Below are 27,236 nucleotides of genomic sequence, written 5' to 3'. Positions count from 1 at the left end.
TCTGACAATATAAGCTGTTCAACATGGAATGGTGTACTTGGAATGTGATAGGTTTTCCTTCTCAAAAGCTTTAAAACAGAGGTTGGTGGTAAAATATCAGAAATGTTTTGCCTACAGATTCTGTCATTGGCAGTGGAAGATTTGGGGGTTTTATTTCTATGATTCTATAACTTTAAGACCCTCCCAATTTAACACCGGAATTAAAAGTTCTCTCATGTTGGTTCAAGATGAAATATCTGAAAGCCAGTTGGTATAGTGGTTTGTATGTTGGACTAGGACACTGGCGGACCAAAGATCACATCTTACTATGATACAATCTTTCAGTCTCAGAGGAAGGTAATGCCAAACCCCATTCTGAACAAATCTTGGCAAGAAAAGCCTGTGATAGATATGCCTTAGGGTCATCATGCATCAGAAATTATTCAAAAGCATACAACAAAGCTGATCTGTTCATTTGTTTAGGGGAAGGAAAAAGTGTATTTTTTGGTTCTGCTTTGTACTCTGACTTGTTACCTCCAGTGTTTTGTAACAGCAAAGGTTTGCTGTTTTCATGTACATTTTTTTTAAAAAATGTTACCTTTTGTGAGCTCCACACACACACACACACACACACATACACATTACAAGTCTTTGGGGCATATTCAGGATTGCAACAAAGGCAGAAAGTTTTCATTTCAATAGTGTAAATCTTGTGAGCCTTGGAAGAGCCTGTTTGCAAGGATACAGGGAATTTTGGTGAATGTTTTGCTCATGGGGAAGATACAGACTATGCTGAGCTGAGCTCCTTCTTTTCTCTCCTCCTCCCACCCAACACTGGGTTTAACATCTCTCTGGTGCTTCAAGATGCCATTTCTTTACTCATCCACCTTTTGGTTGAGAAAAAATAGTGTTTTTTGAGATCAAAGTTCCTGTATAAGATTCTCCAGAGATCGTATCAGCAAACAAAAAGACTCTTTCTTCTTTTCTTTGTGGGCATTATTCTATTAGACAAGATACTAACTTTTTTCTTTTTGAAAGCAGAACTTTATAGGAAGGTCTCTTGTCTGCATACTTTACACAAAAAGTTTGTAACCTTTTCTTTCTCTATAGTACTATAAGACCTCTACCGGGAAGACAATTAATGTGAAAAATGAATGTTTTATACACTAAGAAATGAGAGACCCTTTGAATATCAGCATCATTAAATCCTCATTATTTACAGATGAATCCATTCGAATTACCCTTGTAATTCCCCCCTGCTTTTCTAGTTCTTCCATTATTCTTATCAGCAACATGTTTGTCATTTTAAGTGTCCAAATTTATACAAAGTATTTAATTATTTTGACAGTTTATAGCAAAATATACATGCTGAATGGAAAGCAAGTTTGCTCATATATACTGTTAACTGCATAGCAAAGAGAAACTAATAGAAAGCTAAACAAATGACATGAGGGAGAAAACCATAGTTTCACATGAAAGGGTATGAGAAAATTATCAAATTAAGGGGAATTACCAGCCAAACTACTTTTATTTGTATTATGCTTAATTATTATTCTGTGTGCAACAAATGTATACCACTTGAATAAAAATCTTGTTCCCTTCTTTACAATCTGGAATGGGCCCAGAAGACTTTTCGTGAAGGAAAAGCTGATAGCTGATTAAGTTTAGGGGTTTTTTTGTGGTTGAATGATTATAAGAGAAAACGTGCACATCCACTATTCATTCCATTTAGAAAAATAATGTTGTATCATTCATATCTCCATTTCTGTAATGGGTTCACAGTTAAAGTGCCATAACCTATCCATTTCAAAATCCCCATCTATAAACTTGTTGGAAAGGAATTAAATTTTCAGAATCCAGTATTCAGTAGATGGTGTCTTAATAGCATAGGCACTTGACATCTGATAACTGACATTATTTGGAATATATTACCTGTTATTAGGTATCTCTAATAGTTTTTGAGAAGTGCCATACTATGGCACTGCATATTAGTTTTTGACAGTTGTTACTTGGTGTCTTCATTGAGCCATCCAGACAGAATGCATGACTCCTAGTTAGCTCACCATCCTCCAGCTCAATATAACTTAAATCTGAAGAGCAACCAGACACATCTTCATTATGCCTGTGTCCCAGTGGTTTCAGAGAGACCTTCCTTTCAGCTTGCAACTACCATTGCTCTCATCACAGAGTGGAAAAGAACAGGCAACCACACCTTAGCTGCTTAATATTGTCATCTCCCTGTCCCTCTTCTTTCTGTGTCATGTCTTATCAAGATTGCAAGCCTGAGCGTTAAGGGCTGTCAAATTAAATATTCAGAACCACATTTTGACTAAGAGTGAAATAGAAATGTTTCCCAAAAACAGAAAAGAAGCAGCAGTGAGGATTCGGTGGCTTTCCAGTTGTTGATGCTTCTTTACCTTTGACCATGATGGCAGGTTATGATAGGGATTTGGAGACTAACAACATTTGGAAGGATACAGGTTTTCCATTTCAGTCAGAAACTGTTCTCATTTCTTAGAGATCACTGATCTAGGAAAGGTCATCATCATCACAGGCTATCACTCATGGCCAAGTATGATTGCCTTCCAAGAGTAGGGTCTTGACAGTAGGTCTGAAGGTGACTGTATAGACTTATTCTTGATCTGCATGTTCTTTCTCAGTGAGGACACCAGTTTCCAGATGGAAGGTGGTCTTCACAAGGGTTGGCTTGGTTTGCCTTCCTCTTGACACCTTTCTGCCTTTGACCCTCCATTCATGACTCTTCAAATTCCACAGCACTGTTGGTAATGGCCGACCTCCAGTTAGAATGCTTGAGGACCAGGGCATTAGGCAAGGCACAACAACAGCAAGTGGCTTCAAGAGTAATTCTTTCTCCTCGTGTAAAACTAGGGCTTTCATCTAAGGTAATCCAGATATGAGGACTATACCCCATTCATTGTTAGATTACAGCTGTCCCTGGCCCACATAAGAAAGGATGATGGGTCCATAACACTCAATGTCTCCTTTAGACACCTTGCCAAGTACTATGGAATATCTCCCTACACAATAGTTCCTCAAACTAGTTATTTCCCAGGCTTCATCACTATTCAAATTTCCTAACATTACCAAGGAAATTGAAATGGTATCCTCCTGCTCACTATGATATATAGATCTACAATAACAATATTAAAATATCATTTTATTTTCTAATTACTAATAATCTATATTAAGCTTCACTTTCAGGAGCACAGTTGTGTGCTCCTGAAATGAATGTTTATATACATTTTAAGCACCAAAAATACAAAATACAATAATAATGAACCTATTGAGATGCCAGAGCGAAACAAGATTATATTCCCTAAATGGAAAATATGCAATAGACATTTGAAAAATAGGAAAATAAATATAATTAGGAAAAGTAGTTTGGTGAACAATTAATGCTATCCATAATTACAATGTGCAAACAGAGAAACCAGAAGGGAACAATTTCAAAATAATGAGATTTTAGGTCTGATTGCAAATTCTTCTCTGAAGTAGAAAGAAAATAGCTCCATAAATACAATGGAGATAGGGATATTCAATAAATTTAGAAATGTTAACATCATTAAACATTATAGCCAGTATGTAAACACCAAAGTACCAATAAAGGTCAGTTTGGATCCATTACTATTTCCTCCTCCTAACTTTACAGATTGAGGGCAGGATCCAAGTAAAGTTAAACCTCAACCAAGGAAACTGATCAACCTTAAAGAGCATATCGTAATTTGGCATGGATCAAGAATCTCCATCTTTCAGGTTATCTCAGTTGACTGAGTAGACATGAGTTAGGCAAAAATCTTGGATAGAATTGAGCACATGAAAGTTCTATTTATATCCACAGGACTAGCACACAACATTTACAGTTTAATGAAAGTGACCAAAAAAAGAACATTCAAGTGATTTGTGCTTTTTGCTCTAATTGCTCAATTCCACGAGCTGTTTTTTCATTGAGATTGCATTGAGTAAAGTACAAAAAAGCCTCAGGTACAGAATTGCAGCCAAGCAGCAAAACAAGTCCTACTGATCTCCATAGAAAGCATCCCTAGAATCTGATGCCAATCGCTGGTTTACAACATGGTTATTTAATATGGAGGTTCTGATTATCTCCTTGACAAGCTAATGAAAAAGGAGGAAGGTTCTTCTCAAGTATTTTTGTGCAGTTAAAGTATTATGGGAACTGAAATGACATTTCTACTTTTCACACTTCTCAGTAACACATGAATAATCTCTTAGCATCTTAGTCCCTGCATAAGTAATGTGGACATCTGTTGTAAAAACCTGCTGGAGGGACACACATATGTCTAAAGCAGAGGAAAGGAGTTTTTGATTTGCAGTATGCACAACCAACATGGCTAATGGTAAAGGATTGTGGAAGTTTTACTCCAAAATAACTGATGGACAAAGGATCTTCAACTCTACTATAGAATGAGGTCCTAGATCTGGGATGGAGAGTGTAGCTCATGGGCTGCATGATTTTTAGGGCTGATTTTGTGGGCTTCTCAGCCCCTGTTATATATTTTTTTTAAAGATTAATTCCCTCCTCCTCAAAGCCCTCAAGCTTGCCCTAGGTGGCATGGGAGCTATGCACTCATCTCTTCAGACCATTGCAGACCATTTTTGCCCCAAAAGGGCTTGTTTTCAACAAGAAGTTAACTTCTGGTTCATATCCTGTTAGAAAAATGAGCTAATTGAGTTCAAAAGATATATCTGTTGCCCCCAATCTCCCTTAAGGGTGTTTTTGAGCTTTAGAGTGCAAAGAACTGGCCTAGAAAGGGCTGAAAAACATGTTGAAATTAGGAAGCATTAGATCAGTGGTTCTCAATCTGTGAGTCCCCATCTCATAAACAACTAACACAATACAAACTCCAAAAATTCTTTGCATACATGCTTATGCAGAATAATGATAATTGTGGTGCAAAACTTGCCACAAAACTTGTCTGAACATTAAGTACATTTCTTCTGCTTTCTGTTCAGCCCATAAAATAGCAGCTGGTGGCTTCCATGTTAGTGGGGAAATGACCACACACTAGATTTTAATTCAAACTTTAAAGGAGTTGTCCAAGGTGATGACTCACATAATAGATCTGGTATCTTGAATAGCCCTTTTAAGATGTGGTCTGAAATCTAGGACAGATACAATGCATTACAAATATGGATGTTATTCACCTGTACTGCATATGGAAGAATACAGAAGTGTATATAGCTGAAGTACTGCAACAGACTCATTACAGTACAATCTTTGCCATCAAAGTGCACAAGTAGTATGGATTAAAACAAAAACAACATAAGGCTTTTCTTTAAGCCAGGATGAACAAAATGTGGCTTTACAAGCTGCATGCACCTTCCAAAGCCATTTTTAGCTCCAAAAATGGGTTTACCAGATATTGAAATGCAGTGGTAAATCAAGAAAATGGCCTCTAGCAATTTGCCATTGAAAAGGAACAAACTGTCACTAAGTATTAGCAACATGGTAAAGGGGCTGTGTCTAATAGCAGATTTTGGGAAGAGAGAAAATTATTTACTCCTGCACACTACTGATTTAAAAAAAATACAGGAAAAGGTGTCCCTAAAGTGCTAATAAAAATTAATGTAACAATATATCTTAAAGATCATCCACATATCCTATATCACTGTTGAATTGTCTGTATTTGTGGGGTGGGGTTAAGGCAAAAACTTAAGAAAAAAAATGAAAGGCTATGTTAAAAGCAAATGTTATATCTAGATGCCTCTCCTAGCTTCAGTATTCTTTTCATTAATAACTTTGGACTATGAAAAGTTCCTTTCCTTTCAAGTTGCTACCTGTTTTGTGGTAATTGTTGTTGTTGTTGTTTCATTGCAGGCATTCTGAGACAAAACTAAAGTTCCCCCAAAATGGAGACCATGTAGCCCATGGACATTTTCTCTACATCTGCTATAGATCTGTAACCAAGTCAACTGAATTCTAAAAGGTTTACCTTCAAGTTTATGGCTATAGGATTTCACCACAAATCTGATATCTCTTTATTTCACCAGTGTAGTTATGAATCCAAAACTTCTTATTTTTTATTTTTAACAATCATATTGTGGAAATTATATTTTTAATTAAGATGAAATACAAATTATTGGTATGATTGCTTCCCTTCCCTCCCCATCCCAAAATCTACACATATATGTATACATAGAGCACATATATTTCAGAACAGTGCCAATAATAATTGTTCTCCATTACACTATTTCCCCGCATTCACTCCTCCTGTTGCACTGTAGTTATGTTAGGAGGTCTGGTGATGTCATACTTCGGCTGGAAGACAGCCATGAGACAAACTAAGTGATAATATAAGGACACTATCCCAGCAAACTGATAGCCAAAGTGATCATTGTGCTGGGAGGTACGGCTACATCCTAGCACCATCCAGCTGCTGCTGTCCAGATAAAAGAAAAATCTTTCACAAAGAGGTGCTGGATATCTTCCTCTGCAGCATTTTATGAAGGATTCACATTTGCATCATTCCTGGCTAATGTGTTTTCATTAATAACATTTGCCAAATTGACAACACTGGTTTTGCTTAGCTGTACATGTTCCAGTTTTTAACTGCAAAATATTGGAGGATATAGAATTAAGATCTGGGGCTATACATGCATACATAGTTGTTGTTGCTATGTGCATTCAAGTCATTTCCAATTTATGGCTACCCTAAGGCGAACTGATCATGGAGTTTTCTTGGCAAGATTTGTCTTTTTTTGAGATGGAGAAAATGTTGACCTCATCAAACAGGACTGAATTCAGCAGCCATGGAGCCCCCAGACTCCTATCCGATGATGCACAGCTACTTCCAGTGGGGCTCCATGGTAAAAGGGAAGGGGAATCGGCATATGGTGGCACGGTGGCAACACGGGAGGCTTCCTGTGTTGCATAGAGATCAACGAGGGAAAGCCAGGTGGCAATGCTCCCCCCCCTTGGGTTCCCCCCACCGGGCACTGCCAGTTTCACCATGATGCGTGGCAATTCTGGCAACCAATGAGATGAGCTCCTGTGACTTGTCCAAGGTTGCACATTGGATTGCCATGACCAAACAGGGATTCAAACCCTAGATTTGGCATTCCAACCCTACACTCAAAATAGCAGAGAGAATTTGGTTTTGTACAATCCAAAACTTTTCCAGTCCTTGACCCATATGTTCAACAGAAGGACAAATTATACCAGTCCTAAGATGCTGTAACTAACAAAAGGAGGGGAAACATGAATAACCAAAAGAGAAAATAGTGGAGTGCCGCTTCTTCATCACTTCTCTTCTGGTGGTAGGTTCCCAACTGAACACTGGATAAGTGAGTGTGACCTTGGGGCATTCTCACTTAATGGGTAAGATTACGTGTATGTAACAGCTAGTAAACACCTTGAAAGTTTGCGGCGAGCAGAGTGAGAGTTTATACAAGTTTCTCATTAAGACATACTTTACAGAATGTTCAGTAAACATGAAAAACCTTAATGAAAAACCAAGAAAAAATTAGAAGTAATAAAAAGTTTAATGAAAAAACCTAAAAAAGTGGAAGTAATAAGCAAAGAGGAAAAATAAATGCTATAATGATATATGAATATGCTTAAAGACACATTGTTTACATCTGCGTGCATATGGTTATATATCTGTGTATTATAGATATAATATTTTGTATTGAACAATAAATATTCATAAATAGTTAGCTAGTCGAAAACACATAGAAATGGCATTTAACCTGTCTCTGGGAAATGTGGACTGGTACAGGGCTACAAACATGCAATCCTAACTCTCTCCAGCAATCAATATCAAAAGCTAGACTGCAGTTCAGAATGAATTCTGCATTTCAATTTATAAGAGCTAGAAGACTGAGTGTCTCCTTCCTATTCTCCCCTTCCCCCATTTTTGATAAAATATTAAGACGTATTGTTAGACATAATATGTTGACTATGACACTACTCACCATAATTCCAGGCACATTTAAATATCTATGAGTATAGTGAAATCAGTTTGTGTAATTCTTATTAAGTTGTAGGAACAGAATTAACACAATTAGGAGAAAGATCCTAGATCCCCACTTTGAATCTGAGATCTTTCTCTTAACTGCATTAATAAATTATCATTTTAGAGATGAATTCTATTATCCCTCAGATTTTTATTGACATGTCTTTAGGTGAAAAATGTGTGCAATCTGAAGATAAACCAGAATATATCAATAAAAGGTAAATGGTTCCCCTTGACATTAAAGTCTAATTGTGTCTGACTCTGTGTGGTGGTGCTCATCTCCATTTCTAAGTCAAATAGTCAGTGTTGTGTGGTCATGTGGCTGGCATGACTGCATGGAGCACCTTTACCTTCCCGCCAGAGCAGTACCTTTTGATCTACTCATGTTCACATGTTTTTGAACTGCTAGGTTGGCAGAAACTGGGGCTAATGGCGGGAGCTCACCTCATCTGTGGATTCAAACTGCTGACCTTTCGATGAGCACGTTCTGCAGCTTAGCAGTTTAACCCACTGTGCCACAATGGGTTCAACCGCTAAGCTGCTTATTTTACTAATCAACAATATATGAGATTGTTTTTTGTTGTCAATATAAGTATTTTTGGACTGACACATTTATGATGTGGGTGGGAAAGTGGTTAAGCAGACAATCCTCAATTCATTTTCTTGGCAGTAAATTCCATTAAACGCACTAAAATTTATTTTTAATAGACATATGTATGGTTGTATTATACATATTCTATTTTTCTTCAGTAAGCAAACTATTGCCCTTTTTAGAAAACTCTGTGAAATGGCTTTAATGTTGCATAGAGGATAGGATATAATTAAGCACAGGTTTTGAATTAAAACTTCAAAAGAAAAACATATTGATGAAACCATGCAAAGTTACTAGACATCAATTATAATATGAAATAATTGTCTAACTATGAATGAGAAATTCTGTGGTTCTGAATCTACACTTTTCATTTATCTTCTGACTTTGATTTCATAGAATCATGTTGCTGGTGGACATCCCAGCTTGCAGGCTAAAGGATTCACCATGTGTTGGACTTGATGGTTTCTTTTTGGTCGAAGAACCCTGTTTAATGTGCTATGTCATCTCATGAGACTTCAAAGCAGTATGCCAGAAAAAAAGAGCAGTTATTGATGTTCAAGAGAAGCAAGAGTTTAGAGAATGCAAAGGATCATCTGGTGAGCAGATTTCAGCATCATTTGAAAAATGCTGGAACTTTATCTCCCATTTAATCCTCTTTTGTTAGGTACTGGATGGAAGCAAAAGCTGGAAAGACATTGGGCCATGGTGACATTTGACTAATTGTCTCCTGTCTTTCTGGTGCTCAAGGCAGACTTGCCGAGAGCATCTGTCATGGATCTCACATCTCTTTGAACTCATTGTTGGATGGCAAGATTGTCAATATGTTGCTAAATAACCTGAACTGAGCTTCAGATGTACCATCCAAATTCAGTATTGAGGGAATTAACATTGCCAGTGCAGAAGGTGACTGAACGATACAACATCCTTCCATTGCAGCCAAGAAATCAAAATGCATGTGGCAACATAGTAACTTTCTTCTTTCTTGGCTGATGAAGGGGTCTGATGTGTTCCTGAATTTTCCCCACGTTTTTGAGGGGTTGGGATTTTTGTAGAGAGAAGGAAACATGAAGAGAATGGCAAAATGACCACATGCCCTTAAGTAATAGAGCCAAAGGAAAACAGTAGCCAATTTTCTGAATAATTATGGTGCAAGATAAGGGAAGAATTGGCAGACATTTTCTCCTGTATTTCAATTATCCATTATCTCCAATTCACTGGAGGTACATCATGCTAGTAGGCTGAATAAGGAAGGAAGGAAGGAAGGGAGGAAGGAAGGGAGGGAGGGAGGGAGGGAGGGAGGGAGGGAGGGAGGGAGGGAGGAAGGAAGGAAGGAAGGAAGGAAGGAAGGAAGGAAGGAAGGAAGGAAGGAAGGAAGGAAGGAAGGAAGGAAGGAAGGATTAGACCAGGTCAGAAAAGAGATATATCTGGTATTTTATGGGAATATATTCAAAGTGAGCCAAGAATCTGGATATAATGTGTTTCATGCCATAGTGGAACTACATCATGAAAAGCCCTGTCAGCCTTCTTTTTGATATACCATTTTAATATGAGGATTACATGTCAGTGGGCCAATCAATCCACTCCCAGTTTAATCCAAACTCTAAAGAGGGTATCCATGGTTCTGAAACCTATCTGTTACAAATAAATTCATTATCTTGGATAGTTCTTTTTTATTTTTTCAAAGCAAGCTTCACTGCAAAATAGTTATTATGCCAACCTGGCTCTGAAAAAGTCCAAAGAAACTTAGAGCCCTTACACACAGCCTTATAATCCAGAGTATCAAGGTAAATAATCCACAATATCTGTTTTTAACTGGGTTATCTGAGTCCACACTGTCATATAATACAGTTCATTGTGGCCTAAGATGACTAAATCCTTGTACAAAGAACTGGTCAGAGACTTCAGTTTGTTCTGGAATGTTTTAATATCATTAATTTTAACAAAGACACCATTTTCTTTGCCATCACTGTCAACTATTAGCACCACTATCCTTCATAGCAATGCCAACATTGGATGTGGAATTCTGAACACTGTAGTCCAAAAACCTAACTTTTCCAAATTAACTCTGCCTTTAATAGACTGTATTTTGTAAAGCCCATAGAGAGTTACAATGCTGTAAAAGCATTTTTATTTATGCATTTAAGTGTTTGTTTATTTATTTAATACCCCGCCTTTCTCTACTCCACAAGGGACTCAAGGTGGCTTACATAAAGGCAATTATTCAATGCCTTGAAACATATACAATTTAAAAAAATTAGATTAAAATCAGACATATTTTCTATGATGGTTGGGAGTACTTTAGAGTCAATAATGTACTATGATGTGTTTCAAGTTTTATCTAAACTGGGAGTGAGAAGCCTTTGACCCCTTCTATGTTTTACTGTGTATGCAAGCAGATGGACACAGAGACACTGAACTGAATAAAAAGATGCAGAGACCAAAGTGGGAGCTGTGTAAATAATTCAAACTGGTGCACCTAAATCTAAACACCATGTAGGCAATCTCAGCATCAAGTCATAACTTACACTAAGATTCCTGCCAAGATAATAAACTCTGGCAGTAGAATCTGAGTTGTTTATGAGTGACTGATCGGCTTCAGGAGTGAATTATTTATAATGTTTGATTCACTTGGTGACCAAACATCATCCATGATTCTGACAAAATGAGTAAACTTTGTCAGTGTTTGCTCAGGAGGAAGAAAATCAGTCTAAGCAAAGCACAAAATGTTGTTGTTTTTTAAAAAAAAATGAGATTGTACTTCATTGCACTGAGAAGAATAAACAGTTACAGCACAGCCCTCTGCATCTTTGTTTAGGTGTAGATGTTGATAGACTTGCAAGCTATGTTAACTTTGCTGTTGTTGTGTACCTTCAAGTTGTTTCTGACTTATGGCTACACGAAGTTGAATATATCATGGGATTTTTTAAGACTGGGAGTATGTGACTTGTCCAAGGTCTCTTAATTACACAGAAGAAAGTCACGTTGAACATACTAGGATGTGCTTCTAAGTATGCATGAGTAGGATTGCAACTCTGGGTGCATCTACATTGACCAGGTCAGTGTATATCTGGATCAGCCCTACACTAGGCTGATCCAGCTTAATATGGGGCAAGACTGCCTTAACATAGCTTTGACCCAGGTTAAACTAACTCATTACTTCCAAACTCTGGCTCCATCACATTCATTTTGAACATTTAGAAATATCATTTATGTTCATTTTTTTCCTCATCTATTTTCCTGCTACTTCTTCACCTTTCCCGACCCTAGCTTTCAACTAAGTTCTATGGTTGGTTTTAGTATTGTATTTTTTATTGAAAACATTCATTTTTAAAAACATAGTTAAAGAGCTTTCACCCTTCTGAAACTACCCATTAACCTTCTTCATCCATAGCAATAACCTCATGAACTGGGACTGATGCTACAACATGTAATTTAGACAGAAGCAGATATCCATAAATGATGGTGAAAAAGAGGGGAGAAAAGAAGGTGAGATTTAAAAAACCCAAGAATGGTGACATCTAGATAATAGCTTTCAATATTCCTTCACAAATCTAGGTTAATTATCAAGCAGTTAGGAAATATGGATCCAATATTCCAGTATTTTTGGCTCAATCTTTACCAGTCAAATGCTACTTTTGTTTTCACAGCCAGGTTAAAAGGATAATCTGTCTCTCATTCAATGAGTGAGATACTGGAGATTTCTAGGTCTTCCAGTGTGGCTACCATGACTACCCACACAATGGAACTACAGTAGAGTCTCACTTATCCAAGCTAAACGGGCCGGCAGAACCTTGGATAAGCGAATATCTTGGATAATAAGAAGGGATTAAGGAAAAGCCTATTAAACATCAAATTAGGTTATGATTTTTACAAATTAAGCACCAAAACATCATGTTATACAACAAATTTGACAGAAAAGGTAGTTCAATACGCAGTAATGTTATGTTTTAATTACTGTATTTACGAATTTAGCACCCAAAATGCCTTGGATAATCCAGAACCTTGGATAAGTGAGTCTTGGATAAGTGAGACTCTACTGTATATCCTTATGAACATCAAAAACAAATATTTTTTTCATTATTCAGTTTTGTGGCTGTGCAGTACTGTGCAATGGCTGCTCGGTATCTTTCCCATTAACACTGGTACAGTAAAATGGTGTCACTTACAGTATATAAAATTGCAACATCAAGATTTGCTTTTGGGATTTTAAAAAATATTTTCAAACTCTGGACGGTTGAATCCACAGATGCAGAATCCATGGATACTGAAGGCTGACTGTATTGCCTTTGAAGTTTGACTAAATGTTATTGCTGCTTCTGTTGTTTTAACATACTTATCTTAATATTTTTATGTGGAATTTTATAAGCACCATGGAATGTTGTGGTGGAATTATTCTATGTAGAAAAATACGAGAATGGTTTTGGGGTTTTTGTTTTTGTTTTGTTTTTGATACAAAAAGATGTAAACCACCATGTGCTGCAACACGTCAGGATGCATGAATATGGGGATGATACTGCTGAGGAGTATTCATTTTCTCCCACAGCAGAGCTAAAACTACTGTAATTATTTTTCTTTTTAAAAGGTTAGTCAATAGAAAACCAAAATAAAATTACAAAACTATAGCTATTAAAATAACAAAACCTGCACATACACATATACACAAAAACAGAAAACAAACAAAGAAAAACATCTACAAGCTTCCCATTTTATTTATTTATTTATTTACAGCATTTCTACCCTGCCTTTCTCATCTGAGGGGACTCAAGGCAGCTTAACAAGGTTGGTAAAGGTTTTCTCCTGGCATTTAGTCTAGTCGTGTCTAAAGTTGGTAAATACTTTCCCCTGACATTTAGTCTAGTTGTGTCTGACTCTGGAAGTTGGTCCTCATTTCCATTTCTAAGCCAAAGAGCAGGTGTTGTCCATAGACACTTTCAAGGTCATGTGGGCGGCACGTTTTCACCCCCCCCCCTTGGCTACAGGCCTGCACTGAACCCAGCTGACGGCTCTGGACCAAACTTGGCACACAGATCTAACATGGTCAACTTTGAATACTTGTGGGATTTTGAGGTGACTGACCCACAATTTTGAGAATTGTACTTCACGCACATCCCAATGCATTTTCTAGTGGGAGCATTCATTTAAAAAAAATGACTGACTTTTTCTAAATAAATAGCATTACAAATTACCTAACCCAGGCATTGCCAGGTACTTCCAGGTATCTAACCCCAAACCCACCTCCCACCCATAGGTTAAAAAACTTGTTTACTCATGTATTTTAACTGGTTAACCAAATCCCCAGGCTAAGTCTATGAGAAGCAAAAATTAAACGGCTCCCTCCAGAACTGCAAGCACTATCTCAACCAAATTTTGACAATTTGTTCATACTGTCATTACTTGCAGCAATAACCAAAATAGTGGAAGCAACCAAGTTGGCCCACCCATAACTAACAAGCAAAGCCTAAGGCACGGAGGGAGGGAGGATTTGAAGGTTCTTATGAAGGAGAAGTTACTAATAGGGAATTAGGCCTTTCCCTCCTTGCTCCCTCCCCTCCCCTTTTCCAGAGGATAGTAGGGTTCTCATTACTATGTCTTTGCCCCAGGAATTCACCCTACAATTTGTGCTGTTTCTGCCCTTGACATTTATTGGCACATCACTGCTCTCTTCTTCTTCCCCCTTTCAGATTTTCTTATGTCCACCTTCTTCAAAGCAGCTGTGGGCCATTCCTTACTACGCAATTTGTCTGCTAGCTTGAGTTGCTGTTCTGAGATTTAAAGCCCTGTTAGCTGCTGTTAATATTTCCTGTCATCCACTGACTCAAGAAGATGCCTAAACATCTATCAAAGCAACTGAATATTTTTATTTTATGGCAAAAAAGAAAAAGCCAAATATTGATGACCAAGAAGACAGCAGGTTGAGAACCATTGCAGCAGCTGGTACTGATGAAGACCCCCAGAACATGCACACCTGAACTGCAGGTGAAAACTGAGGAAATTGTGGAAACTTCAATGTATACCACTGCTTCATCTAATCCAAGCCCTGCCAAAGAAACCATGGATTAGGAGCAAAGACAAGAAGCTGTGTAATTGTTAGACCTTGGACTTTATATGAATAAGACTATTTCTGATGACCAATTGAATGCTCAAGTAGTGCAAAATTCACAGACTCCATTGTCAGGATATGTATTTCCTGTGGATAAGAAAAGACATCTAAGTTTTCAACTCAAATGTTCAGCAGATTATTATTATTATTATTATTATTATTATTATTATTATTATTATTATTATTATTATTATTAGGTGGTCATCAGCAGCTTGGTGCATTGGTTGCTAAACCATTTGTGCGATGGAAAGATGCAATAGAAGTCTCCAATGGACACAACAACAAAAAACAATCAGAACAACTTGTGCTTGGCTGAAAACTTCTTGCTAATTCAAACTGGAAAACATCCTGATGTAACCCATCTTCATGATAAAGGAAATAAGAAGAAAGCAGAACATAAGTTAAATTATATAAGTTGTTTGAATTTTAACTATGAAATGACATTGTAGGAATTAGCATCATGGAAAAAATAGATCCCTTCAATAATTTTCAGTTTTATGCATTAGTTCTGTATAAAAATCAGCTAGTCATCACATTATTAAGCAGTAGGACTCTATGGTTGTTGTTTATGCCTTGAGGTCACTTCTGACATATGGCAACCCTATAAAGCCTATCATTGGGTTTTCTTGGCAAGGTTTGTTCAGAGGGGTTGGTTATTGCCTTTCTCTGAGACTGGCAATGTATGACTTGGCTAGGGTCATCCAGTGGGTTTTCATGGACAAGTGGGGATTTGAGACCTGATCTCTAGAATCCTACTCCAACACATAAACCACTTCACTGTTTCAGCTCTCACTACAACTCTAGCAACATATCTATTGTCTATCTTCTGTATCTGTATCCATCCTTAATATGTGTTTTCAAATTGCATTAATTTTACAGGATGGATACACCTCACGCAGTAAAGCAGATAGCAAAGAATAAGCCCCCTGTCTTCTTCTATGTGACACTCATCCAAGTATTTGAACAATTATAATGCTTCTTTATAACCAATGAAGAATTTTAAGCTGAAAAGCTGGGAGGAATATTATGTAGAAGGAGATCATATCTTATGAGAAAGAAAATGACAGGTCCATTCTTTGATGGTAGTGGTGGTGGTTGATCCATGCCAGTGAGGCATTGAAACCACTCCAGGTTTTAGCTATCCAAGGTGCTGAATTATTTTACAAATAGGATTCAACACATTAAAGAAGACAAAGTGAGGAAATTGCATTTTGCCTAAAATTGAAACTCAAGGCTGCTTATATTTTTAAAAAGAACTTAAGATTATAATGGAATTAAATTAGTTATAGTATTAAAATGTTTCAGACCTGTTGGAAATGCGGGAAAGAAAAAGGCACATTTTACCACATGCGGTGGTCATGCAACAAAGTAAACAACTACTGGAAACAGATTCATGTACATCTTGAAAAGATATTAAACACAAATTTCAAAATGACACCACAAATGTATCTTTTGAATATGCCTGATAAAGAACTAGAAAGGAAATTCAGAAAGAAGTTGTTTTACATGACAGTGGAAGCTCGAGTGGTATATGCTAGATATTGGAAAACCTCTGAGATACCTCCCTTAGAAGAATGGGGGAAATATATTACAGATTTGTTGATAATGGATAAAATAACTGTACTCTTAAGAGGAGAACTTTTAGAGAACTTTGTTAATTAATAGCAAGCAATGATCCAACATCTCAACGTAAAATTAATCTAAAAATGTATATAAGGGAACCTATAAAACTGCAGACAAGGAAGAAACAGATATTCGTTTGGAGCCTATGATACCTTTATATGTACTATTTTAAGTAGAAGACTGTGACCGCTTAAAGAAAATATATTATCTGAGAAATGATTACAGAACACTAATAGCTGGGAAGTATTGCACTGTATGCAACAAACACTTATAAATGTATGTCTATTTGAATGACTAAATAAATAAAAAGCAAAAAAATTCAGACCTACACTTGATAGAATAAAAAAACAATTAAAAAGATAAAGAAATATTGAAAGAAATCAGTTTAAAGCAATACATCAGCTTTAGTATATTCTTTTAAAACTTGCTTAAAATCATATCAGGATAAAAAGGGGTTTGCCTGAAAATGGAAGGAAAGTAAGGAGCAGGGTGTTCTGGATTCCCAAGAAGTGAGTTTCAGAGTATAGGAGCAGCTACTAAGAAGTCCCTATCTAGCATTCTTATGCTTGTAAGTGATTGGACTGATCTCTCCTTAAAACATTTGAATAAAATCAAGAGCAAATTCACCATCCTTCTGACGTGGTAACAACTGGTGATGGTGATGGTGGTGATGATGATGATGATGATGATGATGATGACGATATTGTTGACTGTAATCTTGTCTGTCAGTTATGAAAAACAAACATGAGTTACATGATTTAGGGAAAATGTCGGAACTATGAAATCCCCCCAATCTACACTTACATGGAAGCAGTCACTATGATCAGCAGAGGTCTGTCCTCCTGCTACTCAAGAATCAGCTGGCTGGCATTCCCACATTTCCTCACATAAGCAATCTCCGGCTCAAGGAGAAATTATGACAGGGTCCTTCTGCCCATCACACCAGAGATCACTGACACGAGGGAATGGAAATAGCAGTAAGCTTTTTCTGAACCAGTCAAGAAATAGACTGCCATTCATTGCAACTGCTGCTTTTGGCATGTAGGGATGAGAGGTTCAAGATGGAATCCACTGTAAGGCACCATAACCACAATACTTGTACAGGACCCTACAGGATCAATACATCATTCTGTAGAGTCTTTATATATGTGCAAACACTGTAGTTATGGTGGCTTGCAGTGAATGATGTTGCAGCAGCTCCACTGACTGCCAGTCTGTTTCTGGGCACAATTCAAAGCGCTGATTATGATGTTTAAATCCTGAGACTTTTCAGGTTCAGACTATCTGCCTGGTTGCATCCCCTTGTACAAAACTCCCCGGGCCCTGATATCTTCAGGTGAGGCATTTCTCTTGGTCCCACCTCCATCTCAAGCTTGGTTGGTGGAAATGAGAGAGATGGACTTCTCGGTGGCTGCCCTTCAACTCTAGAACTCCATGCCCAAGGAAGTTAAAATGGCCCCCTCCCTGCTGTCCTTCCAGCGGCAGGCTAAAATCTTTTTATTCATACAGGCTTTTAAAAAAGGCTTTTAAGATCAATTCAGGGGATGCTGTGGTTTTTAACTTTGAATATGTTTTAATGGTCTTTAACTGTGAAATTTTTAATACTGTTTAATATATTTAATTCTGTTTTAATGTTTGCATATTTTAAATCATATCCCAATGCTTTTATGTTAAGCCACTTTGAGTGTCCTTTGGGAGAGATAAAGTAGGTTATTAAATAAATAAATAAATGATTATGATGATTATGATTCAATAGTAGTGAGATAGTTCGATTGTGCTATTGCCGTATGAAAGCAAACAGGATTTACGTAAGTGTTAATTCATTGTTTAACAATGTTTAATCAATTGGTGTGGTTTCATTGTGACTATGAACAGGATTGCAACCTAGTGTACATAGTTTGGAGAGACAGGGGCATAGATTTTTCTGTTTCCCTAGAAAATAGAAATGTTCCCAGAGTGATCCTAGCTTGGGAAAATAACTTTGATTCTGAGAGTTGTGATCTAAAAAAGTAATTTCCCCAAGTTCTGGAAAAGCCATTCCACTGGTGAATTGTCATGCATTTGTAATATGTGGCTACTTGGTGTGCTAGAAAGGGGGGTGTCCATGGTTGTCTATTCATAGCCTATAAGCCCAAGATTTCCTATGATAGTTGTGTTCAAGTTTTCTGCAAAGGACTTCCTTGTCATTGCAAATTATACTTCACGTTAAAGTGCTTTAAAACCTCCTGTCGGAAACATTCAATATTATTATCAAATGCCATCTGGACATGTATTGTCACTGTTTAGTTTATTACCTTGCTTTACAACTTTGTTGTCTGTTGACATATCTGTTTAAGGGGAAGAACAGCTTTTCTGAATTATCGCCTTGGAGGAAAGGAAAACAACATTCAACAACTAAGGAATGACTAAGACTTTCACTTCCACATTTTTCTGCAATGTGGATTGATCTTTTATAGATCTGTTGTTTGAATTAGAGGACTGTGAAGTTAACAGCAGAGCATATTTGAGGATATATCACTAGCTCAGAATTTCATTAACAGTGGGATAGTCTGGCACCCTGGCAGTTTAAACAGAAAGGCAAGGTCTTTCTCCCCTTGCAGAATTAAGGTATGCAAGAGACTAAGGTGGAAGGTTTTTCTCTTGAAAATGATGTTTATTTGTGGTGGTGGTGGTTGGGTGGGGAGGGACAAAAAGTCAAATTCAGAACTAATTCAGGCCAAGGAGACAGAACATCTACATTTTTTTCACATGTTGACATGGGTGGCAGTTGGCGTAAGCTCACTACCAGTTACCAGGATCTCCAAAGGTCATATGAATCCATTTTAAAGACTGCTACACTGCCTATTTGTTAAGCATCTTACAATAAAGTTGGGCCTAGTTGAAACAAGTCCTTCACCCCTGAGCAGTTTCCATTACCCTTATTAGCTCCCCATTTCATGTAAGGCTGCTTCCAAAACTTCTTATCACAGCTCATTCTACTCACATATGCCTCTTTTTCTCTTCAAGTTCTTCCCTCACTTTCACTTAAAAAGAAGAAAATGCAAGAGAATGTCAAGCAACTTGACAAAAGGATACAGCTTTTAAAAATCTCCCCACCTCTGTGATTCATATATTGCTTAGATTAGAATACTAGTGAGATGTTTGTTAATTTGGCCTAGAAATCTACTGGACTGGAGAAAGCAAATGCAGACACTTCTGCTGTTCCTATTAGGTGGCTTCAAGTTTATATGACAACAATATCAAAGGGGTTTCTTAACATGATTTATTTGGAGGACCTTTGCCTCAAGGTTGGAATGTGCAATTTGTCCAAGATCATCCCATAGTTTTCCATGGTGAGGCAAGGATTTGAATGCTTGCTCCCAAAAAGGCGTAATTTTGCACTTGATGTGTTCAAAAAAACTACGGGTACACATGTTCCTTCTGCAAGTTATATTCTCCCTCTGGAGAAAAAAAGTTATTTTTCCATTTGTAAAGCTACCGGTAGCTGCATTTTTGTATTAAAATAACCTCCACATCTTGTTTGTTCTCCAGCCTCTGCCCCCTCCCTTCCAAAAAGTTCTTGAAAATAGACACATGGCCACTTTTGAGTCTAATCTCACCTCTCCAATGTGGCCTATATTGGTTTCTGGGATCAAATATTGGCCCTCCAGAACTTAGTCTATGTTAACAGAATGCATAAAGGACAGTTTGAACTGTAACTAAAAACCAGTATTTATTTTAACTTTCTTCGTTCCCCCCCCCCCAATCTATTTTACATTTTCATTTTGTCTCTTACATGGTTAATATGCGGACTGTTATATGTGTCTATTCATTCAGGTTGCCTGTTTTCTCATGGTGACCTGAATTTAGTAGGGTTTTCTTAGACAAAATATATCCAGAAGTGGTTTTGCTATTTTTTCCTCTCTGAAATATACCTTATAGCAACAGATAATCTCACATCCAAGTACTAACCAGGGCTGATCCTGCTGAGCTTTCAAGATCAGACACAATCTTGTATCTTTAGGGTACGCAGTACTTTCATTATCCCATTATTAATCTGTGTAAGTCTTTGGAGGTCTTTATGCCTGAAAAGTAGAGTGAAAATGTTTTAAATAAATAAATATACTGGCATTTATCTCCATGGAAACTACACACCATGTACAAAGGTAACAACAACAGTTAGAGGCATTATTCAGGGAATAAATGTAGTTTTTATCATGTGTAGTGAATTTTGGAAAATGGTGTTTGCCTTTATTAATGATATCTATGATAAAACAGATAATTTTAAATGCTCAGATCTGCCTTGTTAATAATGTGCTAAACTTGTTAAGACGTGTGAGGATATTTCTCTTTGTAAAACATTGAAAAGCAATGAATAGCTCATATGAATGTTAATTTAATTGAACGGAGACATTTAATGCCTACAGAGCTTCCTAGGTAGTATAAACTAAACTAAATTGAAATAATAAACAAATTGATAAATAAACAAATATATACATAAAAATCTGATAAAGATGTGCTCTACTTCAGCCATAGCTTATAAGTATTGGTATTTCTTATAATCGTTTGCCTTGTTCATGCAGGAGTTACCAACTTCAACAGCAGGTCCATGAAGGAAAACAATCTGAGTCACTATGAAAAAGGCAGAACATCACCTGGGACCATCCAGAATTTGTGGTGGGAATGGATTCTAAGGTTACTGCTTTCCTTACTTGTAGACAGCCAAATGAACAGAAGTAATTTCTCATGGCATTATAGCACCAGCAATCTGCTGAAGTGTCTCAGGGCCCTTCCAGACAGACCCTATATCCCAGGATCTGATCCCAGGTTTTCTGTTTATCCCAGATTATCTGGCAGTGCAGACTCATATAACCCAGTTTAAAGCAGAAAACCTGGGAGATAGGGCCTGTCTGGAGGGGCCCTCAAATGGTCTTCTTTAGGCAGGAAAGTCCCACCAGCCAGCAACCAATAGAATCAAGCTCTGTAAAACAGGAATAGAAAATGCTGAATCCCTTGGCAGAAGCCTTCAGTCTTTTCTCCCTGCTGCCAGCAAGAGGCATAATTGTACAATGATGAAGGAGACTGAATGGCAGAAGTATGAGACAATGAGACAATTGCCTATTCCAGATCTCCAAATGCCTGTATAAACAGATAACCTTCATTGTAGTATTTCAGCTTGGAACCTCAAGAGTTCTAGCACATTTTGTCCAAAACTACATGTTAAGTAGTAATCTTTGCTTGGATTTAGCTAACTAATGCTATGGTCCTTTCTGCCCCTAACAACCACTGCTTCCTGCCCATAGTGCCTGTGAGTGAAATACTTCAACTCTGATCATAACTTTTAATCTTCTTAAAAGCAGCAGTTCCAACATTGAATCTTTGAGGTGTTCTCTGAGGCTCTAGTATGGTACCCCACCCAACAGGACTATGCCTACCTGGAAGGGGAGTCTATTGCTCAACTCTGCCTTTAGCCTCCATTCCTGCCTAGCTCTGCCAAGCACTCCCATCTATCTGCCAGTACCTACTGTGTTCTCTCCCCCGCCCCTCATTTTACTTGGCTATTTTTAGTACATTTTCTTTTTCACTTTAAAGTTCCTGGATGGTCTCAGGTGAGCAAGAAATGTTCACCATGTCATAGAAGGGCAGTTCAAGACAGAAAAGATTGACCAATCAAATAAGTGTATATATATTTAACAACCATATTTTTTGGACTGAGTCAGATCAAATCAAGGCTGATTGAGAGCAAATTGGGATTTGATCTGAAACACTGGAATGGGATCCAAATCTGACCATGAAATTCTTCTACAGCCCTTCTATACCTGTCTTCAAAATATTATAAGGCGCAATGCTTTGTCGTAAGTGGTTCAACAAAAGATCTAAAGGGAGAAGCACCTGAAAATATAAGGAAACTGAAAAAGAAACTTTCCTCTTATTACAGCATGCTAAAGAACTTAGAAAAGCTGTGGTTGTTTTGTAGACTAACAGAATTTCTAATGCTGACTTGGGTGGAGTCTACTTTGCCTTCCAAAAAGAAACACAGTAGGAATGGTTCAATACATTTTTTGTTTGCTTGCTTGCTTATGTATCACCTCTCAATCCTCAGTGAGTCCCTGTAATTCTAAAAAATATGGGCATGGGGATTGAAAGGTAGATTTTGCAAACAAATGCTTAGCTCAAGGACAGTCCCACTGAAAGCAAAACTTTGGGACTGGATCCTACATGAAAAAGAAAAGCAGAAATCTTACATATATTCATTTTCTTAATAGGTAACATAGTAGAAAAGCTACATACTAGTCTAGAAATCAAGCCTGCCTCCGCAGTCAGTACTGATGGCAACCTAACAGGGCTACTGTTCCTCAAAGTGCAATGAGACATACATTCTTTAGGAGTGATCACCATGAAGGAAAAGGATTAAATGGTTTGTGGCTGTTAATAGCAGAAGGCAGCATGGAATTCCTAAGTGGCCTCCTATCCAAATAAAGCCAATTAACCATCACTTCTGCCTTCCATAGGCTCTGCCATAATAGTATCTGAAGCCAAGAAAATAGAAAAGAGTCCTTGTATGGGAAACTATCAAATAATGCAGAATAGAAAACACATGCAATTCAGTAATAATAATGCATGTAGAAACACACAATAGCTTCTGGCAATATGGTGTGACATTTTCTCTCTTTTGGTTGCCTGTTCTATCATAAGGCAGAAAAGGCAACCAAAATCTATGTTTTGGGGTTGACATCTGTTGAAAAACATAAACAAGTTGTGCAGACATACCTGGTACCAAATGCCTGGTGCCACATGCCTTCTCTTTTGCTGATCACATTCGAATGCAATTTAGACCTTTGTCAATAAATGCAAAGAATGTTAAAATGTTACAGATATATCCCTTTGATATCTATCCATTACAAGCCAATCTGAAGAGCTTCCCTTGCATTCTATGTGTTACAGTCATTGCATAGTGAAATAATGAGGGGGAGAGAAAATGACCATTCATGAAAAGAACCAGTCCAATGAATAGTACTGAATTCTTCTCCTCAATGAACTCTGCCATCTTTTTCCCCTTTTCTCCAGCAAATAATTTGATAAAGTTCCTTCCTTGTTACTGTTAATCTCTGCTTACAGTCACAAAGTTATCAGAATCAATGGAGACCCAGAATCAACAGAGACCCAATAGAGACCCAGGTGAAGGAGGAAATGACGGGGAAGATGACAGTGACCAACTCTAAGCTGATACGATGTGTGTTTTTCAGGGACGGGTGGGTTAGTGGGAGTAATAGCATTAGCAGTGCTGCAAGGCAGAGATTGTCTTTTCATCTCCTTTTAAAAGAAAAACTGTAATTTCTGCTACATGATATATAACACATTTTCCATCTGCGACACATCTTCCTCTAGCTGCCTGGTTACTAACTGGCTCTTAAAACCTATATCTCAGAAATGTGCTATTTTCAACATGACATTTCTGATCTATTTGTCAAATGCATCACATGCTAGTTTCAGTGGTGGCTGGATGAAGATCCATTAAGAAGAGAGTCCATGGTCCAGATGGAGAAGGGCTTTTTTAAAGGCTCTCTTGTGTCCTTTTATCTTCTCTTGTGCTTCTGTGAGTACTTTTTCTTCCCCCCTCCATTCTCTCTCTCCTTTGTGCTAGGGTACTGCAGCTGAATGCTGATGAGACAGCTCTCTGTGGCAACCTTAGGCAAAGCATAACTTCTCATATCAGTTGAACACTCTCCTCTCAGTTAGATGGTGTAATGGAAGATTTTTTTAAAAATTAAGCAATGGCGAACATCAATACATGAGATATAGCTAAAGTAAATAGGTGATAAGACATGATTAGGATAATGTGAGGCCAACTAGAATGACATTGTGGAATACTGAAAACCCTGCTGCCATAGAAGGAGCCTTAAAAGCCTGAAAGCTTTGGTAAATGGTACGGCACCTCCATCATCCATTTTGAAGCTGTCGCAAATACTGTTTAAGGCATGGATGCAGATACCTCCCATACAACAAAGGTTGTCAGATCATTTACCAGATCATTTTCTCCTGCTTCAGCTTCTTCGTTTGCGTCTTCAACCCCAAACTTCATCAGGCGGAGCAAGGGGAAAGTAGGGGAAAGCAGAGGGAACAGTGTTAACCCATTCCCTCTTATCTTTCCCCTTCTTAAGGGATGGCCAGCCAACCCACATCCTTACCTGTCTTTCCCCCATATTTTCCCCACTTTCTCCCATCTTGAATCTGAAAATAGGCTTCAGTCCCTATGAATTCCCACCAGAAATGCTCTCTTGTCATATAATGGTCTCAATGGGACTCCCATGGGGCTCTGTTTCCTAAGTGCATGGAAACGGAACCTGACGCACATGGGATAAATCCCTAGAAATGTACAAACTAGAGATTGGGAACACCTAACAATATGTAAGATTTCAAAAATTATAAACAGGTAGCAACATTCAAGACTGGAAGAATATTACTGCCTCATCACACCAGAGCATGGATCCACTTTAAATCCACTTTTGCCTCCTGCAGAATTCTGGGGTTTGTAGTTTGGTGAGGCCCAGGACCTGTCTGGCTGAGCTGTTTAAAGGCCCCTCCCTAGTGTGATGTGATCCTGATCCTTGCTCACCAAATGGTGTCCTCCTTCCAAACCCAACTGTTTTATTTTATCATTAAATCTATTCTATTCACACAAAATGCAGGTTTTCCTATTACTACCAGTACATTCATTTTCCTCCTGCATGTAGGTAGGGAGGGTGTAATTGTTTGCAATTTTGTAAGAGGCAACTTTAATATGTTCCTTATATTGCAATCCTATACCTATCAAGCTGGGAGTTTCCCCCATGGTAATTAATAGCATTTTTATATAGTATTGCTTTGTTAATTGACACGCGTGGTTTTTGTCAGAATCCAACTCTTTTATCATAATCAAATTCTTAGGAGTAGGCACAAAACCAGTCCCTGCCATAGTGTTGTATCATGTTGCACCTTCCCAGCACCACAATCAGAAAAGGAACATGAACATTGCCCAGAGGTCTATCTTTATGTGGGACATCAACAATCTTGCATGCATTGTTATAGCTTTGCACAACCAGCATATATGCTAGAGGAAAAAGTATGTACTGACAAAAAGCATTGTGGCTCCCACACAGATGAATACATCAAGACAGACCTGTATATCTGGAATGCAGTAATAAACACTTGTCAGTGAAACTGTAACAAGGGACCGTTATGCCCACTATGCAGAATTTGGTAGAGTTCTGAATGATAATATTTTAAGAACAGTGAAAGTAGTCATTTTACACATTTATTTTTCACTTGGGTGTACATCTCCTATCCTACCTCAATATTATTTGCCCACTGCAATGCTCATTCAGCTGGTACCAGTTTATGGTACCAGTTAGAAACTCTTTAGTTTTCCTCCTCCATGTCTATTCTTTTCTATTTTGTTGTGTTTTCTCTCTGTGTTCTCTCTCACCAAATTCAATTTCTTTCCTGCTGGTCTTTTTCTTTGTCCTTTTATCCATTATGCTATTTCAGTCTTTCTATCGTCTATTTCTTCCCAAGTCTTATCAGGAATAAATGGGGGTTTCTCAACATTTGGAATCCTGCTTGAGGTATCTAAAATTAACTAATGATGCATATACCCAGTCTCATATCCCAACCCATCTGCAAAATGGGAACAATATTAGTGGCCTAATTGTTATTGAACTGATGCTGAAAAAGATGTTTGTTGTACTAAAAATAAAATCACAAAGCTTGAATCTGTTTTGGGAAACAACCTCAAGAATTTCTCAGCCGTAAATACTATACAACAGATTTCAAAGGGCCAATCCTCATTTTTAAGGTCAAAGACCTATAAATGGAATATGAAAGTGTGTTGTGTTTTTACTTATTGGCTAAACACAGAGAGAGGCAGCAGCATATTCATTTCTTGCAGCACAAATAGTATTTTAGGTATCAAGGTATCAAGTATTTTAGTATTTTAGGTATCAAGTCAACAAAGGTTAGTGTATCTAAATTATAGTTAGCTGTTTGATAGTGCTTTGCCAATTATTCTATGCTAAAGAATTCCCCGATTTGTAGTTTGTTGAAGTACATGGACTCCTCTATCAGAGAATGTTTGTCTATTCCCTTGAATTACAGTTCCTTAGATACCTTGAGTGCTTCTACAGAGCTAAACTGAGTTACATTTAAGTCTCTGTCTTCCAGTGTACCTTGGTATCTCTTGGTAAATCAGAGCACCTCACTAAATTACTAACCTCATGAATTCTTAGGATGGCACCATCATAATTAAAGTGGAGATAGAACAGTATAATGCAGATAACATCTTTATTGGCCTTTTGCACTCTCAATGCTTGCTAATGTTGAAGACTAGCACCAGCAACATGGCCAGAATACAAGCAACATACAGTCAGCTAAGAAATATGTCTTCCACTCTTTTTCCTTCACAGTACCATTTTTGTCTCCATTCATCCAATCATTAATACAGCTTTTCCTCCATTCAAAATCCCCAATTCTCATATGGAACAGCATAAATTCTCATTCTCTTCTTCACTATGTATGGAATACACATAGAAAGCTACAGACAGACAGACAGAATCAGTTAAACAGGCAGCTGAGTTATACAACATAGAACTTTGATTCCGGCAAGCACTTAGGTGTCATTTAATGACTCAAGGTAGTATTTTAGATTGTTATTAATTAATTAAAACAAATTGATTAACAAATATTAAGAGAATTCCAGAGACTCATAATCTTGGGATCTCCTTTGTATTCATCTCAACCTTCAGGTGCCCATATTTCATGGTCTTGAAGCTATGGTAGAAGCAGCCTCACAGACAACACACAACATGTTTTCTGATGCTATTGCAAGAAGGACACAGGGCAATGGATTCCAACCACAGAAAAAGATATTCCACCTGTTCAGCAATGGAATATACTGCTTCAGTATGTGGGGGAGTCTCGTTCTCTGGATGTT

The sequence above is a fragment of the Anolis carolinensis genome, chromosome 1, assembly GCF_035594765.1.
Source record: "Anolis carolinensis isolate JA03-04 chromosome 1, rAnoCar3.1.pri, whole genome shotgun sequence".
Classification (NCBI taxonomy): domain Eukaryota; kingdom Metazoa; phylum Chordata; class Lepidosauria; order Squamata; family Dactyloidae; genus Anolis; species Anolis carolinensis.
Note: the sequence above shows the minus strand (reverse complement) of the source record.